Source organism: Pteronotus mesoamericanus, unplaced genomic scaffold (assembly GCF_021234165.1).
Source record: "Pteronotus mesoamericanus isolate MK-2021 breed Mesoamerican mustached bat unplaced genomic scaffold, CSHL_Meso_final contig_50, whole genome shotgun sequence".
In the NCBI taxonomy this organism is placed as follows: domain Eukaryota; kingdom Metazoa; phylum Chordata; class Mammalia; order Chiroptera; family Mormoopidae; genus Pteronotus; species Pteronotus mesoamericanus.
In genome coordinates, this window is record NW_026555186.1 from 21414073 (window position 1) to 21431057 (window position 16985).

General features: G+C 35.2%; 1 protein-coding gene across 1 annotated transcript in view; it reads right to left on the reverse strand.

Moving 5' to 3' along the window:
- Positions 1-16985, reverse strand: part of ADAMTS6 (ADAM metallopeptidase with thrombospondin type 1 motif 6) — a 226177-nt gene that overhangs the window by 162600 nt on the left and 46592 nt on the right. The gene's annotated exons all lie outside the window — the stretch shown is intronic.

The following is a 16985-nucleotide window of genomic DNA, read 5'->3' on the forward strand; positions in this document are numbered from 1 at the left end:
TCTTGTGAGCACTGTAAAAGTAGTCAACTTTCTAAAAGAATAGTTATAAATCAAATTTGAAATCCCCAAAGTGTTCTTGCTATTTGTTGGCCAAATCAAGTGTATCTTTTCATTTTTTTCCCCTTGTTCCTTGCCACTTATGTTGCTTCCAAGACTAAAAATTTTTCTGAGCAAAAGTCCTAATGGCCACTCTTGTGGACTCATCATAATCCAAGGGTTTGTGGCAATGTGATGTGTGATGTTCTGTCACAAACTTATCATAATTGATGTATCAACGTGAGTATAATGTAAAAAGGAATCATTGTGTGAATAATTTTAAAATGTGATGACAATAATATGTTAAACTGTAGAAAGACAAGGCAATAATCCAAGGTGGGAACTTTTTTTAGACATGATTCTACTCTCACCAAGGAATCATTATGGCAAAAAGAAAATTGAACTGTAACACCCACATCTGGCATTACTGAACCAAGAAAAAAATAAGTCTGACCAAAGTAAAGACAGTCTTTTTCTCACTCAAATCAAATTCCTTCTCTAAATCCATCTTTGGCTTCCATGGCTCTTAGCCACTTAGGTTTCAAAATAGTGACCACTTGAGAGATAAAACACAAGGCCACCCTGGATAAATAGCATTGGGTTTGCTCTGCCCAGGAGAAATAATAAAACAAAGAGTAAACAAGAGAAATCAAACTCTGCCTCTGAAGTGTGGCCAAGATTCTATTTTAATTCCTTTAAAATTATCAGTTTCATTTTAATTAAATTTTTAGCATTTGTGCTGGCATTATAATAGAACTAAGAATGTGTTTAATAAAACTAATAATGCATTTTTCTGGTATGAGTTTATTTCAGAAAATATGTCTAGAATGTATAATTGCTGTCATACATTGGGTTATATTTTCTGTTACTTTATTTTTTTAAATTGCTTCCTTCCATCCCCTAATTTCATTGTTCATTCCTCACTCCTAGCTCACACACAAACATGCACACTAATACAGTAAACTGATGCAAATAAATCACTCATATTAGGATTGTTTTTTAGTACTTATTTTAGTAGACATATTTTTAGCTTACATTTAAACAATTAAAAATTCATACCATTTCAGGTTTTGTCAATGTATTTCAGATATCCAATTCATTGATATGATAGTTATACTGCAAGCTTGGCAGAAAAATACAAGGATTCACAAAAAATTAGATGAAGGCAAAGATGTACCTAATAACAACCCACTAAAATATTGTCAGTTTCAAATATTTTATCTTGAAGATAACACATTTTTGTAGGTCACTTAATATATAACGAGATGTCCTCATAACAAGGAGCTGCAATCTTGGCAAATAAGAAATCTGCCCCTTGTTTGTGGTTGTGGTGTAACAATTAAGGCTCTACAATTTGATCAAATGAAGACCGCTAATCCTTCCCCCCTTGTTTATCTCTGAGGCGTATCCGTAAGAGTGGAAGACCTGAAAGGAGGAGCCAAACAACGAGACCCCACTCCCAGGATCCAGACGACAGCGGGGTGGCCTCAAAGAGCCACGCTTTTCAGTTCTTGTTTTTGAGAAAAAATTTTGCATCTTTTCTTGTTCAACATTTAATATCTCTTGTTTACATGCATTATCATTACTGCCAAGGATCCCCTCAGCATATGTCTCTTCAAATTAATTAAAGACAACAGATATCATACTAACATGTATCACTTTGTTCGAACTCTATCATGTTGGGAAAGTAGAATTTATTAGGGATTTTAAATTCTGACCAAATATTGTTGCAGCTGCTCCCTGAAGTTTTAGGACCTGTTAAAAGTGCTTGTTTTGGGACATGAACATTAAAGGTGTTCTACCTCTGCTTTCTTTCCATATCTCAACTCCCTTTTATTTAGCTTTTTTACTTTAAATGAAGATATCACATATTTTTCAGCAGTGACAAGATTATTAGTGAAATGGCCTCGGGTGCCGCGCCAACTGGGTTTGGCAGAGTTTGCTGTGGGGTGTGGTAGGGATAAAGGCAAGGGAGAAAATGAGGTCCAAACAAATAATAAAAGCATAACTAATAAAATTTGCTGCAGTCAAAACTATGTATAAATGACTTCATGTGTTATAATTATTTGGGAAGCAATTAGACAACATGAATTTGTAAAAAAAAATAATGAAATTGTGCATTTTAAGGTAGTATTATCTTTGTAATTCAAAAAGAGTTTTATTTCACTCATACATTAAGAGTTTGCCATTATAAAGCACTGTGCCCTAGTCCTTTAATCCAGAGACTAAAGAAAGACAGTGAATGCTATGAAAGTTCAGAGAAATAACTGAGTATGTCCATGTCCCTGAAACAACTCCACACTTACTTATTTCATGTATAGAAGTTGCTAAAATATACCCTTATTGCTTTATCTCTTTTATAAAATGTCTCATATTTTCAATAGTTTGCTCGTCTAATGCCCCTCTAAATTGAGCTTTTGGAAAGTGTTGATCTTATCGTCTCTCATCCATGTAATCTCTCCTAAGAACTCAGTTAACTTTATAGATCTTCAATAATGATTTGCAAATAAAGATTAAAATGTACAGGCCAAGGAAATGGCATGAACCTATTTGAGGACGATCTAAAAGTGATTCAGGAGGCCCCTAATATGAATCTCACCATGAAAAAGTAGCAGCTGGTGTTAAAAACAAAAACTACAGACTAGAGAAAAAAATTTTAGTAAGAACAAGATGGCTTAAAATAGTTTAGACAAACATGAAATGAGTTTTGTTTGGATTCTAAATTTGCAGTGAATTTACAACCCATCCTGCTCCAAAATTCCTCTTTATAAGATGTACAATTATGCTGAATGTCTCAGTAATCCAAAGACACTCAAATAGCCATACTACCATCCACCTTAAAAGAAAATTGTTTTAAATATATACATAAATTTGGTACTCAAAGTTCAGTACCAATACCACTTCATAGAACCAGGCACCTCAGCTTCAACCTACAACTCCCAAATTGTTTCCATTTCTACACCACTGCAACTAACAATCCTGCCAGACTGCACAAAACCATTCAGTGGTTTTGTCTGATGTGGAAAAAATCCATGAGGGACTAGGAGGCACCACCAAATTCATGCCAGGATAAAGATCTAAGTCTGTTGGGCTAGAAATTGGTGCCTTAACCCAATGCATCACCTTGTTTCCATTCTCTATCTTTTTCAGTAAAAATGATTTTTACCGTGGTAATTTTGTATTTGTCATTCAAAAAAAAAAAATGTTTTGTGTGAAGTAGTGGTAGTGTACCTGAAGGAATCATTCCGGTAGGTTTTTGAAAGAGCTCGTTTTTATAATGTTAAAACTTTGGCTGCATGATGATCAATAGGTTATAAAAGGAGACAGTGATTGCCTGAAGAAACATGAAGTTAGCCTGTCAGGAGATCTGAGTTCTAGTCCTAGTACTACAAGGAAGTCATCTCACTGTGCCATAACGGCTCCCTCAGCTTCACAGCACTGCCAGGAAAGCCAGGTGAAATATTCTACATAAACAGAGAAGGACTTAATGAACTTAATAAACAATCAATGTTAATAAAAATAACTTCATTTTTGCTCTTTACCCAGAGAAAATTCTGTCAGTGAATATTATTTGTCTTCTAAAAATAATTATCTAAGGCTAAGTATGTACTTTTCGGAGACAATTTCCTAAAAAATCAAATTTAAGTCTAACAAAGTAAACATACTGATCAAAATCATATATGATATAAATTAAGCTAATTCAACGATAGAGCATAGAGCTTGAAGAGTACTCCATATTTTCAGATGAAAGTCATAATAGCAGGAATTATTTAGCTCAATTCTTTCTTTTGTTGTAACTTATTGATTATGCTATTACAGACATCCCAATTTTTCCCTCTTCTCCCCCCTCCACTCAGCACCCTCTAGTCCCTCAGTTGATCCCCACACCATTGTTCATGTCCATGGGTCATGCATCTAAGTTCTTTGGCTCCTCCATTTCCTATCCTGTTCTTTATATCCCCATGGCTATTCTGTGAGCTCAGTTCTTTCCATCACATATTTTTCTTCTCTCCTGCTAGCCATTTATTGATTTCAGAAGAGGTTTCTGCCTTCAATGAGGGAAGAGAGAAACAGAACTCAGTGTGCAATTTTCACTCCAGGAGAAAAGTCATTCATAAATGTAATTTTAAAACCAAACTGAGCTATCCTATTTCAGTTAAGAACTTTTTAGAACTTGTAAATATCACTGACTAAAAACAATTTGTTTCTGAAAATTTGGCATCAAAGAATGTAGAAAGGATATGTAAGAGACTCCTTTATCTAAAATACAAAAGGTAAAATTAAAACAAATAGCTTTTTCCCATGGTATTGTACAATAGGTGAAATTTCTAAAGATGTACTCAATACAATGCAAGAGTCTGTCAGGGCTTCTGATTAATCATATTCAAAGTAATTTTTATATTAAGTATTTATTGTAGTCTAGTTCTGTGACTACATACTAATATATGGATAAAATATTTTAATTCTCATGTAAATAAAATATCTAAATATCCATCTTTTGGAAAAAAGAATAGTATGTTATTGATATAATTTCAACATAAGCTGCTTCAAATGCTGGTTTTTCTTTTTTTCTACCTTTAAGTCAACATGGTAAGACACTAAGATGGCTTAATCTATGGCCAACTAGAGCTTCAACCTTTTTTATGCTTTGAAAATTATATATCTCTTATGCCTAGACTTCAAAAAATACAATTATGGCATATTAAGTTAGCATTAGCAAAGTAAAAGATAATTTTAGCATAAACATGAATATTTAAAATCTTTATCTTTTTACCCCAAAATGATACTTTCTGGTAACATTATTGTTAATTCATTTCAGACTAATACTTATTCTTCTCTTTGGCACTGAGTGTTTGAACATCTTGAAAATGCATTTGAGCTTATTTTACTATTATTGACTCCTTTCATCAAATCTAAAAGGGAGTTATACATAATCCACTAAATGAAAATAGTTTTTGGAAGCATTGCTTAGTGTATTTCTATGCTGTGTAACATATTCAATTAAGGGTAAGAGACTTTTAAATAATCTTTAGGGAAAACTACCTGCCAAACAACACAATGTTCATGGTAAGAAAATTATCTTTGGGATTTATAATTTCAAATCACAATAAATCATCAACTATTCAGAAAGAATGATTTTGTGTCAAATAGAAATGTTAACATCATGAAAAGCTTGTACCTAACTATAAATCATTGAAAAATCATCCCAAAATATTTTAATTTGCTCTAAGCCATAATTTAAAGTTCTAAGAGCCAACTGAGAGAGCTACCTTTCCAACCTACTATGAACTTAACAAAACTGAAGTATAGAAAGCCACATGAAGATACGACAAGGACACTGATGTTCTGAACCCCTGTCATCTTGCCAAACACAGTTCACCATCGAAGAAACCAAAGTCTCTGTACTTGGAAAGGGCATAAATAATCCTCAATTTGACTGCAGGATATGGTTCTCTCTCTTCAAATATTGATGTGAAAGGCTTTTGGCTAAGTACAAGGACTATTTATCCCTGGAGAAACTGCAGCTGTGAGAGTTGACCTCAGCCTTTTAAGACCTAAAGATTCGGTCTGGGAAAGAGACTTACTGATTATCAGGGTTAACCAGAATAAAAGGCCTCAGTCTTGAGAGCTGCTTCACTGAATAACTGCACTCTTTCAGAGTTCTTAATATATCATGGAGTGCTGCCATGTTGCACAACTCTACAGGATCACACTCAGAGAGAATAACGGTATGCCCCCTAGAGTCCTGAACCTGAGAGAGCCCTGCGAGCACCCTCGTTAAAGCTCTCTCGTTTCCTTGCTAAGTTCCTGAACATGGAATTATGACTTATTTTGATACAGGCTATCTATTGCAGATATGCCACCCAGACAGACCACATTACCAACCAGTTTATAGTTCTTAAGATCTGCATCTCTTCTAACCTACAAAATCTATTCATGCCTTTTCAAAAGAGGTTTTGCTTGTTCAAATCAGAGACAAAGAGAAACTCTGCTTAACTTCTATTATAATAAAAATAATTAATCATCTATGGGAAATAACACAATGTGATAGAAAGACCACTGGAGCGATATTGATGATATGCCTCTGATCACTCATCTACAGATTACAGACAATAATATAACTGTCTTAACCATGCCATAGAATTATTATGATAATCATAAGAAAATATGCCAAAGTGCTCTCTATAAACTGAAATACAGTACGGAAACATTATTTGTAAATAGGTAAATTTTTAATTAAAAAAGTCTTCTCAATGTTTATTGAACACAGCAATGGTAAATAAGTTATTTGGAACATAATTTCTGAGGGTCTATTTGTCTAAGGACCATATTTGGGATTTTTTTGATAAGTCATCATTTTATGTAAAAGTAGCTCATATCTGAATTAGAGACATATGCAATGAAACTTCTTTCTACAAGGTAGAATTGTCTTTGCCTGCCAATTGTTTCACTTAGGACAGACATTTTAGCACTTTAGTGACAATACAATAAATCTAGTTTCAGAGAATGAACATTCCTATATAATCAAATGCTAGCAGGTTAAGTTTCTGGTTCTGTTTTTGAACTTAATCATCATCAAATGAAACCAAAAACATCACTTTGAATGCCAAAGGCACAAAGTCATCAACTTATTTAAAAGAACAAAAATCTTTATGTTCCAGATTAAACCAGATCATTTAATCAGATCTCAAATAAACTTATTTCTAAAACTAACCTGAAGAAAATACAACTAACTTTGTAAACGCAAAGGGGTACAACACCTTTAGTGTTATATAAAGGTAGAAGTGAGAATTATTATTCCGACTACCCTACATAAATTAAATTGTTCATGGTAATGATAAAAGTTTGACAGGCCTTATAAAAGTGCCATCTCTATAATTTCCATTCTAATTATGTCTTAAAATAGCCAAGAAGGAAGGAGAAAGAATAAGAGAAGGAAAAGGGCAATACTTAATATAGAAATTCTACCAATATCTACCAATGACATTTGAATGCATAAAAGGAGTACAGGAACCAAAAAGTTAGTTGCAATGCTCATAGCAGCTTAGTAAATGATGCCTCATCCACTGCTAATTTTTTTGGCCTTATGGATTTACACTTCAAAAATTGTAACCCTGCTATGTAAGGATTGTGAGACTCTCATACACATAACTAGTGTGGCTGTTTTAATCTAGTTTTACCAAAATCCATATTCCTAAAGCTATCATCTTACTGATCCATATTCTCACAAACAGGTCACAGATTTAAAGTCCAAATTATTCTAAGTGTTAAATCAGTGAAATCTAAATTCAATCCATCTGAGGGCTTTTCTGGTAGTCACTAGAAGCTCCTGAGGATACCCAACCCCCCCGCTCCCAGGCAAGTTCAGTAGTACAGTGGCTCTGTGCTGTAAACACTGTTGCTTCTGGATGACTTTCAGGGAAAGGCCAAAAGAAAATAAATTATAGTACTCTATCCGAGAGGCAAAAAAGGCATGAATAACAACCAAGACAGATTCTCTCCTTTTTCAGCTTCCATTCCAAGAAAAAGAATGGGGGGTGAGGAGGGGGATCTCTTTTAATACAGGCCAGCTAACGCATGAGCCAGAACGAGGGAATGGAGAATTCCCTGACATCAGAATCCTCCAAAATATTGCAAAGATAATCATGAAGCTGTACTAAAATTAATATTTCTATGAACAAATATATAAAAACAGAACACTGAATGATAATTCTCTATTATTATTTAATATTATTATCAATATTCAGCACATGCAGAATGATGTTATAAATAAGTGACTTAACAGAATTAACTTTATTTGTGGAGGTGGGGGAGACTCAGGTGAAGCTTCCATATTCATCTTTAAAAAACCTTCTTTGAGTAAGAATAAGTCACCTTTAATAGTCCAACTCCAGAGATTTAAATGAGAACTCTCATCAATAGATCTTACACTCACCATGGGTAATATTCCTAAAAAGTATAACATAAAACTAAAATGTATAAGCTAAGTCTAGCCTTTCCAGGGGCAATCCGCACCCCCCCTGCCCCGCTCCACCCTGCCCTGGTCCAGGACAACAGGCTTCTCTCCTTCATCCTTCTTCAGAAGAGAACATGAGGAAACAAGAAGAAGCGCCTGGTGTAGAGCCCCTATTCCTCCTTCATGGATGTGAAACACACGGGATGCGATAAAATCACCACCATCTGGCCGTGCACAGACTAGCAGCGTTGTGTGCTGGCTGCTCCACTGTCCTGTCGGTCTAGAGGAGGAAAAGCAAGGCTGACAGAGGGGTGCACCCTCAGGAGGAAACAGCGCTAAAGGTCCCTGATCCAAGATGAGTGGGGAACCATCCCAATAAACAGATTTTGGATATAAATAAAATAGATGAAATGAAATGAAATGAGATGAACTGAAATGAAATGTGTAAGTCTGATTTTCTTACAGTTACCATGTTAAATTAGGTCTGAAGAATTTATTCCCCAACTGCTGTCGGCTCTCAGCGGTCAGTCCTTTCCTGGAACTGCTCCCAGTTATATTACCTTGCCCTCTTGTGAGGGCAGCTTACATCAAGATGAATGTTAGGGTAGGAAGACCCAGCCCCCTTACTCAACCTGGAATAGCTCCCTACAGCCTCTCCATGGGTGTGGCTGAGGCCTTTGTTCTGACTGCATCACAGCCCAATTTTTCCTTCTGCCCAATCCTGATTCCCTCCCTACCCCCACAGGTGTAATTCCCAAAAGCTCTCACGAACATCCTGCATATTAACCTTATTTCCTGGGGAACCAACCCACAACTCCAGTAGATAAATTAAACAGTATTACATATTTAAATCAAACAAGACTACATATATAACCAACTACCCAACATTCTATTTAAGGTCATACTGAATCATATCCTACTGCACAAAATAATTTTTCTTAATTCAGGCTTTATTATTATTTTTAAAAAGCAATCAAAGGATGAAAGTCTACCTTCATTAAGGTCAGGAAATAGAAATTCAAAAAGTATAGAGCGCTATATTTTGAAAGGAAAGGTTTAATAAAGATAAAACCATAAGGTCACTTAACTTTTTACAGCTCATCCTAGTATTTTTGCCTCCTTATTCTAATTGCACATTTCCCTTTAGTCAATGTGGCTATCAAAAATCAATTTAAGAGATGAAACTCCTTTGCTTATTTAAGCTAGCATTTCACCAATAATAGGGTTTCTTTGGGATCCTGATATTTTCAAAGCACATCTGCTTTTAGACTGCAAAGACCAACTCAGCTGACCTGAAATTTATTCATCTTAAGTGTTATATTATTTGTTGCTTCGTGGTGTCACTCAGTACCCATTTCACTGCCTCTTTCCCTTGTCTTCCTGGACTTATAGAGACTAAAAACTAAAATACTCTCAGGCATGGTACGCAATTCTAGACAATAAGAAGCAGGCAGAAGTCCCTGGTGAGGACTTCCCTTCTTTTTAGGGAGTCGGAAGAAGTCTTACAAAAATGATGTTCTTAATTCTTCTTTCTGCCTGGAAAGTAAATGTAATGTCTGGAAATGCAGTGGCCACAGAAAGAGAAAGAAAGCCACACACTAAGTATAGCAGAGTGGAAATGTAGAAGGAGCCACGACACCTGTTTTCGGACTGGCTACCTCCAGATGTCTTGTTAAGAAAAATAAAATGACTTAACGTGTAAGGGATTTATTTGTATTTAGTTTTCCATTAAACTTCATTATTTAATAATAGGAAGCATGTCTGGGTACTAAGAGAAACTTCTTCTAACATTAAATTATATAAAGAACTTATCACCAAGTTGTTATACAGAGACACTGAATAACATTTTCTTTGCATGCCTCCCTGAATTAGACTACATGAATTAAACTGCAGAAGCTCTTATAAGAAAAACTATGTTTCAAATCTGAAAATCCATTCTAATTATGCCAAAAGATGTATAAATAAGATAAACTGTTACTCTGTAGTTCATAACCTATAGACTTATGTAGGGGTGGCTAGAGCGGGGTAGACTATAGACTTTATTATTCTAAACTAAATAACAGGTTGAATGAATGAAGCTGCTTATTTGACCTACAAAAATGGAGATGTCAAATGGTTCAAACTAAGAAGTAGAGAAATTCAGAAAGAAAAACATTTTTTTTTTTGGCTAAGCACTCAAAACTTCCTATGTTCTTAGCCAGCTGGGCCATTAATCACTGTTATTCTTTATTTTTTAAAAAAATAAACACTAGAATCTGAATAAAACAAATATGAACTATGATTACAGCCAACTCAGATTTTATAGAAAACAACTAATACATCAGAAAAACTTAAGCACCACTCAAATAGCTTTATGATGTCCTATTAAGAGTGAATACTAAATGTCTTCTGATATTTTGTTTAATCAAATTAGTGAGAGAATAAGAATATTAAGTACTATCAACTAGGTATACTATTAACAAGCTATACAAATATGAGCTAACTGGCTTCTTTTTAGCCTAAAATTTTCCACATTGGCACATTTTTTCTTGCCGCAGTTAATTGTGTAATAAGATAGCAATTCTAGAAATTGTCTGAACCAGCAAAAGTGTAAACTTAAAATTTCATAGCTGATAACAGAATTAACAGACTTAGGGAAGTAAAGACTGCTCCTAACCAACGTGTTCAAAGGGAGAGTTCTGCATGGAAACCAAATGGACAGTGTATATACTCTTCTGAGAAAAAAAAATTTATATTCAAAAGTCAATAAGCTTCAAAGCCTATATTTTCACATAAAAAAGAATAAAAAGTTGTGACTTAGGCATTGAAAATTCCAAAAAAATATCATGTCCACAGGCATTTAAAACAGTTTTACTTTCAAAACTATGTCAAATATTTGGTAGCCTCATCGACCAATCTCTAAAATGTGCAGGCAAAAAAAAGGGTGGGAGGCTATTTATTCCTCTGTGGGAGATTTACATATATTTACATACACAATATGCCAGAAACCAAGATTAAGGGGAAAGGGAACAGTGTCTAAAGTGAGAGACAACATTGATCTCATTTTAATCATTAAAAAATTGAATTTGTCCATTAAGGCAACCTCATTAATACAAGTGTTTAAATGGGACCTCTTTGGAAAGAGTGACAGAGACAAGCATTTACTACTCTCACTCTTTTTGATCTCCTTTCATCACAGCAGGTCCTCCCAGCATTTGAGCCTCTGCCATTACCCACATGCTCTGGGACCCATGCTGGCTTTGCTTACTTTGTAATCTCCATATTCTTCCCATTTCACTTGGCTAAGTCGTCCCTTCATTCAGACATCTGATATTCTTGAAAAGGTAGTGATGGGATTTTAGATTGCCAAACAATCAAGAAAGATAGCTCACCATCTTTAACTCTTCCCTAAAAGCATATGCAGAGTATACACTCCAGTGAGCTACACCTGCACAGTTCAATGAGATGATCTGGCCTGTACTAAAATCCAATTTTAAAATGATGGTAAGAGATATAAATAAATAAATAGATATCCAAAAAAAATTAACAAACTATACTCTATTTTTTATTCCATTTACCTATTTGTATTTTGTTTCCGAAATTTTTCCCATGGGGAAGGGGATGGTTAAAAAGTGTCAGCATCTGTATTAGTGTTCTGTGGTTGCCATGACAAAATACTACAAACCGAGTAGCTTAAAACAATACAAGCTTATTGTCACACATTTTTGGACGGCAGAAGTTCAACATCAGGAGTCAGCAGGGCCAAGTTCCCCCTGAAACCTGTAGGAGACCACCTTTCCTTGCCTTCTCTAGCCTCTGGTATTTGCCAGCAATCCTTGGGGTTCCTTGGCTCATATTTGCATCACTCCAACATCTGACTCGACAGTCCCATGGCTGTCTTCTCCCTGTGCGTCTGTCTCCATGTCTCTTCTCTTTTTATGAGGACATCAGTCATACTGGCTTAATGGCCCACATACTCCAACATGACTTCATCTTAACTTAATTACATCTACAATGCCCCATTTCCAAATAAGGTCACATTCTGAGGTACTAGGGTTGGGACTTCAACATGTTTTTTTTGGAGGATACAATCCAGCCTACACAACATCTGACCAATGGCACTGCAAATTAGATGTACAATTATCACATTAAATGTAAAATGCATTATTTTCTCCTACAAATTTTTTATGTTATCATTATACTCTCAAACCTCTTAGGTAATGCTTAACACTTTCTTCTCTATCCTCTCCTGGACGGAAATCAATCATCTTCCTTTCAAGATGGCAACAATTCAGTCTAGTGTCTTAAGTCTGATTTGTTCCAAAGTCTCTGAATCGGCCTTCCTATTTCCAAGATCTTCCCATTCAAGAAATCGATTCTATATACACTTCTTCACTTCTCCCCTGTATATGAACCCCCTTAAAAAACTCTGGATTCATTCCTGCCTTTTGCTCTGTTTTATTTGTTACACTCATCTGAAAGGATTTTTGTCTGGTTAAAAAACAACCTTCAACCAAACATACCTCTTCCAAATAACTTTTCGGAACTTAAGAATGCTCTGATTTCCTCCTTCTCTTAACTAGGACAATACCATACTGTATATAATATAGTCCTGGATTATATATTGTTTGTTTGCATCATTCACTGTTATTCCACACAACTTAAGTTTATCTTTCTGAAAATATTATAAACTCTTTGAAGACAAGGCCATTTTCTTTGCTCCTTTATGTATTCCTCAGAACAGAAAAAAGTACATAGTGATGAACTTGTACACACAAGGATTAACAGTAAACAGCCTGAAATTTTTAAAAGGAATCTCAACAGAATAAAATATAATGACATAATTTCATTATAAAAATCAAGTCCCAACATTTCTGTTTTTTAAATAACATTTTTCCTGATTAGAAGATATATGTGTTTGTTAGGAATATCTGGAAAATACATGTTATCATTAAAAAATAAAAGCAATTCACCAAATAATCACTATAAACACTTGGGCATTTCCTTCTAGTCTTCATTTCAACCTGTGTAAGGGTAAATAAAAATCACTTTCTCCATTTATAAAGGGCAAAGAGACCACTTCTCCCCTCCCCACTTTGTACAGTATTTCCTTGAAAACATAGTGAATCTAAGTCCTTACTCCTATCTTTGGAACATAGATACATTTCTCAAGGGATACATTTCCCTGCCTTTACCTCTACTTTTATAGCCGAGAAATACTTATGTACAAGGTTACAGGTCAAATAACCTATAGATATGTAAATACATACCACAAGAATTAGCTCAGGACTCTCATGAGATGTACAGAGATGGTCATAAAATTATAAGAGAAATTCTTGTTCTTTCCTCTTCTTTGCTGTATAAATTATGTGAGATTTCAACCTAACTTTGCAGTCTCTAGCAAGCTACCTATATGCACATATTTTTCTATGCTTACCTAATGATAAAGCAGTTTTCCTCCTTTTCAACATTGTGTGGAGAGAACTATTTTTGCTGGTAGGACTTTCGCTTGCCCAACACCTGACAAACAGTGATCTCTTTCTCTCTCCTTCCAACCTCTCCCCCCATACACACACATCTATAGCATGTATCTTTGAAATAAAAATGGGATCCCACATAGGTACTTATGAGTGCCTAGACACATGATTATATGAAATCATTATAAATGTGTAATAAATATGTAATACATACACTTGTCTTTTCACTTAAGGTTACACCATGAGCATTTTATACATTTACTTCTTTGAATTCCTAACACATGGATTACACTAGTCAGTAATGTGCTGGAGTCACCTCTTTCTGGCTCACAAGAGCCAATAGTAAATTTCTCTTTCCAACTCCACCTTCAATGACTTCATGCCAGTAGCTGAAATAAGACATTGTAGGAGTATTTACACCATGGGAATCTAAAATTGTTATGAACCAGAGCACTTTTTTTCAGACACCTGTTTCACCAGAGCACCACTGACCATACTGTTCAGGTTTGGTGCCTTTTCTTTCTTTCTTTTTTTTTAAATTAGCTATATATATTACAGACTATTCTATATCAGTACACATGAACCTAATAGTAATCACTTTCTAGTACCACTCAATATATATTGGAAATATGACTCATCACTTCTGAAACTTTACTAATTTGATGGACAAAAAATTTTTTGATTCATGTTTGCATTAACTTTACTACTAGTGTTATTAACATTTTTCATAAACTTTTAAGTGGTCTAATAAGGAAGAAAGCAAATATTTTAGCCTTATTATGAGGGCTAGAAAGGCAAATATTATTTTATTAAAGATTAAATTTGGCTGTAAGCTTCCAGGTAGTCAAAGCAAAATGGTAAATATAAAGAATTACATCATTTTTGTTGCTGATACAAGAAAGTATATCAATCCTTTAAAAGATACAATTTTTCCTAATAGAAATTCTTCATAATAAAAACTTGGTTAAAAATTTATCATAGGAAGCTTCATTTAGGTAACGGATGAACTCTTAGCCTGGTGATAGTTTTATAGATGCACAGGAAAGGTCACTTAATGAAGCCCATTCAATGATGAGTTAAGGTTATTTGCAAATTAGCTAACATTTCTTGAGTGTCCACATGAATCAGACTAACACAACCCAGATGTGGTTATATCATACTCCTCAGAAAACACTTTTATAAAGCTGGAGGGGTGGGTAACTAGCAGCTCCCTCAGACTGTTTCCCTTAAAAAATCACTTATATCCGCTACACTTTCTGTTTTTTGCTACCCATGCAATTTAAGGTTGGCATCTTTGGAAAGAGACAGGAGTACAGGTTTTCCACATATCAAACTGAAAGAAAATCCGGAGCTCTTGGGTTTTCTGATACTATAAAGGGCCAAAACAGTACGTTCACCAAGATGATAAGCCAAGAATGTCTGCAGTCAAAGCTAAGATATCCCTCAAGAAGAAGCTTTGAATCCACTGATTAAAACTTCTAAAAAAAATGTTTAGAGAAGGTGTTAGTTGTTACCTGCCTTGGACATATAGAAAGTCTCAATATGGTTCCCATGGTATATGATTTGAGTCGCACCCTCTCCTAAACAAGTTTTATTCTGAACGCAGTCATTTGAAATTGGACATTTACATTTTGGGTTGTGACTATCACATTCAACTTTAATTTCTACATATCGATCTTGAGCCCTCAGACTGTATCCTTGCATAAAACACCTTGCAGACACGGTTATACTGATAACACCATCCAGTTTCCTTCCCCACACTCCCAGATAAGGCTGGCTACACAATTTGCAGGTCCCAGTGCAAAGTGAAAATGCTGGGTCCCTCCTTCAAAAATTCAGTCTCAGGATAGTGACAGCAGAGCGTTAAATAAAGCACCAACCCTCCTGAGAGTGGAGTCCTAACCCTTATTTGATCTCCAAACTCTTTTCATACATTTTTTCTCCCTACAGTGGTGTCATCTCACTTCAGACCCACCTATCTACTTCCTGCCTCAGGACTGAATAGTTTTTCCCTTTGCCCTTCACAAGTGACCTCTTTGCATGTTTCAGGTGTCTGCTGAAATGTCACTCTCACTCAGAGAGGCCTTTATTGACCACCCTGACCTAAGTATGCCCCCTATTGTTCTCTTGCATTGTATCTCTTTTTTTCCTGAATAGGACTCATGACAATTAGTAAATTTATATTCGTTTACTTGTTTATTGCCCGATTTTCCTCCTTAGAGAATTGGCTCCAAGAATAGAGAAAGCATGGACGTTTCACTCAAGAACATAGACCCAGAGCCTTGCACAGGGCCTGGCATAACCACATACCAATAAATATTGGGGACAGCAATAACTACAAGCTAAAGTCAGCCAGACCTAAGCCTAAATCTCAGCTCTGCTATTTCTTACCTGGATAACCTTGGGTAAGTCTCCAGTGTGCCTCAGGTTTTTTCTTAACAGTGAAGTGAGGATAATAACAGTATAAACTATTAAAAAGTGCTATGAAGCTTAAATAAGTTGATATGTATAAAGTGCTTAGCAGGGGACTGTTTTCACAGTATTACTCAGTAAATAACTATTACCATTTCTTATTATATTTATTGTCATTAACATTTTTTCTTATATTATTATTTCCACTTTATAAGTTATCCATTCTATATGAAGTTCAACAATTTCTCAAAACAAATTCTGATTCCCAGTAAATGTCAAAAGCATCAGGACAGAAGGATGCTTGTCCTTCCTATTTGGTGTGACATGATATCATGTCCAAATTATTAAGTATTTTACAAAAAGATGGGCAAATATAGCCCATTTTATAATACCTGAGAAAAAGAGGTTGCAGGAAGTTAACCTGCAACCTCTTTTAAGCACCAAAAGAAATAATGTAGTAGGTGAACTCTCTCAGAGTGTAAGCTCTGCCCAAATGTGAGGTTCAACGCAGTCTGTTACAACTTCCCACTACTCCCCCGGGCTGTGCAGGGAGGAAGGACTAAGACTAACAGGGCAGTGACGACCTCTCAGGTCAGAGAAAAGAGAGGCTGTTTGCAGTACCCAGGCTTTATTTTATCAGAACCTCTCCACCCTGAGTTCTTTAATTTGCCAATTAGCTATAATAGTACCAGGGTTGTGAGTGCTCTACAAAGAATTATACCAATGGTTGGTTTCTTACCCACATCTTTAGTTGTTTTTGTTCTGATTGAATTCCAATCCATATATTGTTATCTCATCGTGCCTGACATCGAAAATGTCCCACTATTTCTTACACCCCTTGTTAAAGTTAGGTGATGAGTACATCTATTTTTGTATGTGTTTGAAAATTTGAATTTAGAATATCAGCTCCTTTTTAAAATATTTAAGGTGTATCTAATATTCCTTTATTATAAATAATATGGCAATGAATATCATTGTGCACAAATCTTTGGTGACATATCCAGTTATGTCCTTAAAAGGGAGTCCTACAAACGCACTTGGTGGATGAAAAAGTATATAACTGTTTATCGCTGTTTATTCATATTGACAAAATGCCTTTCAGCAATTTACACTAAACACAGGGG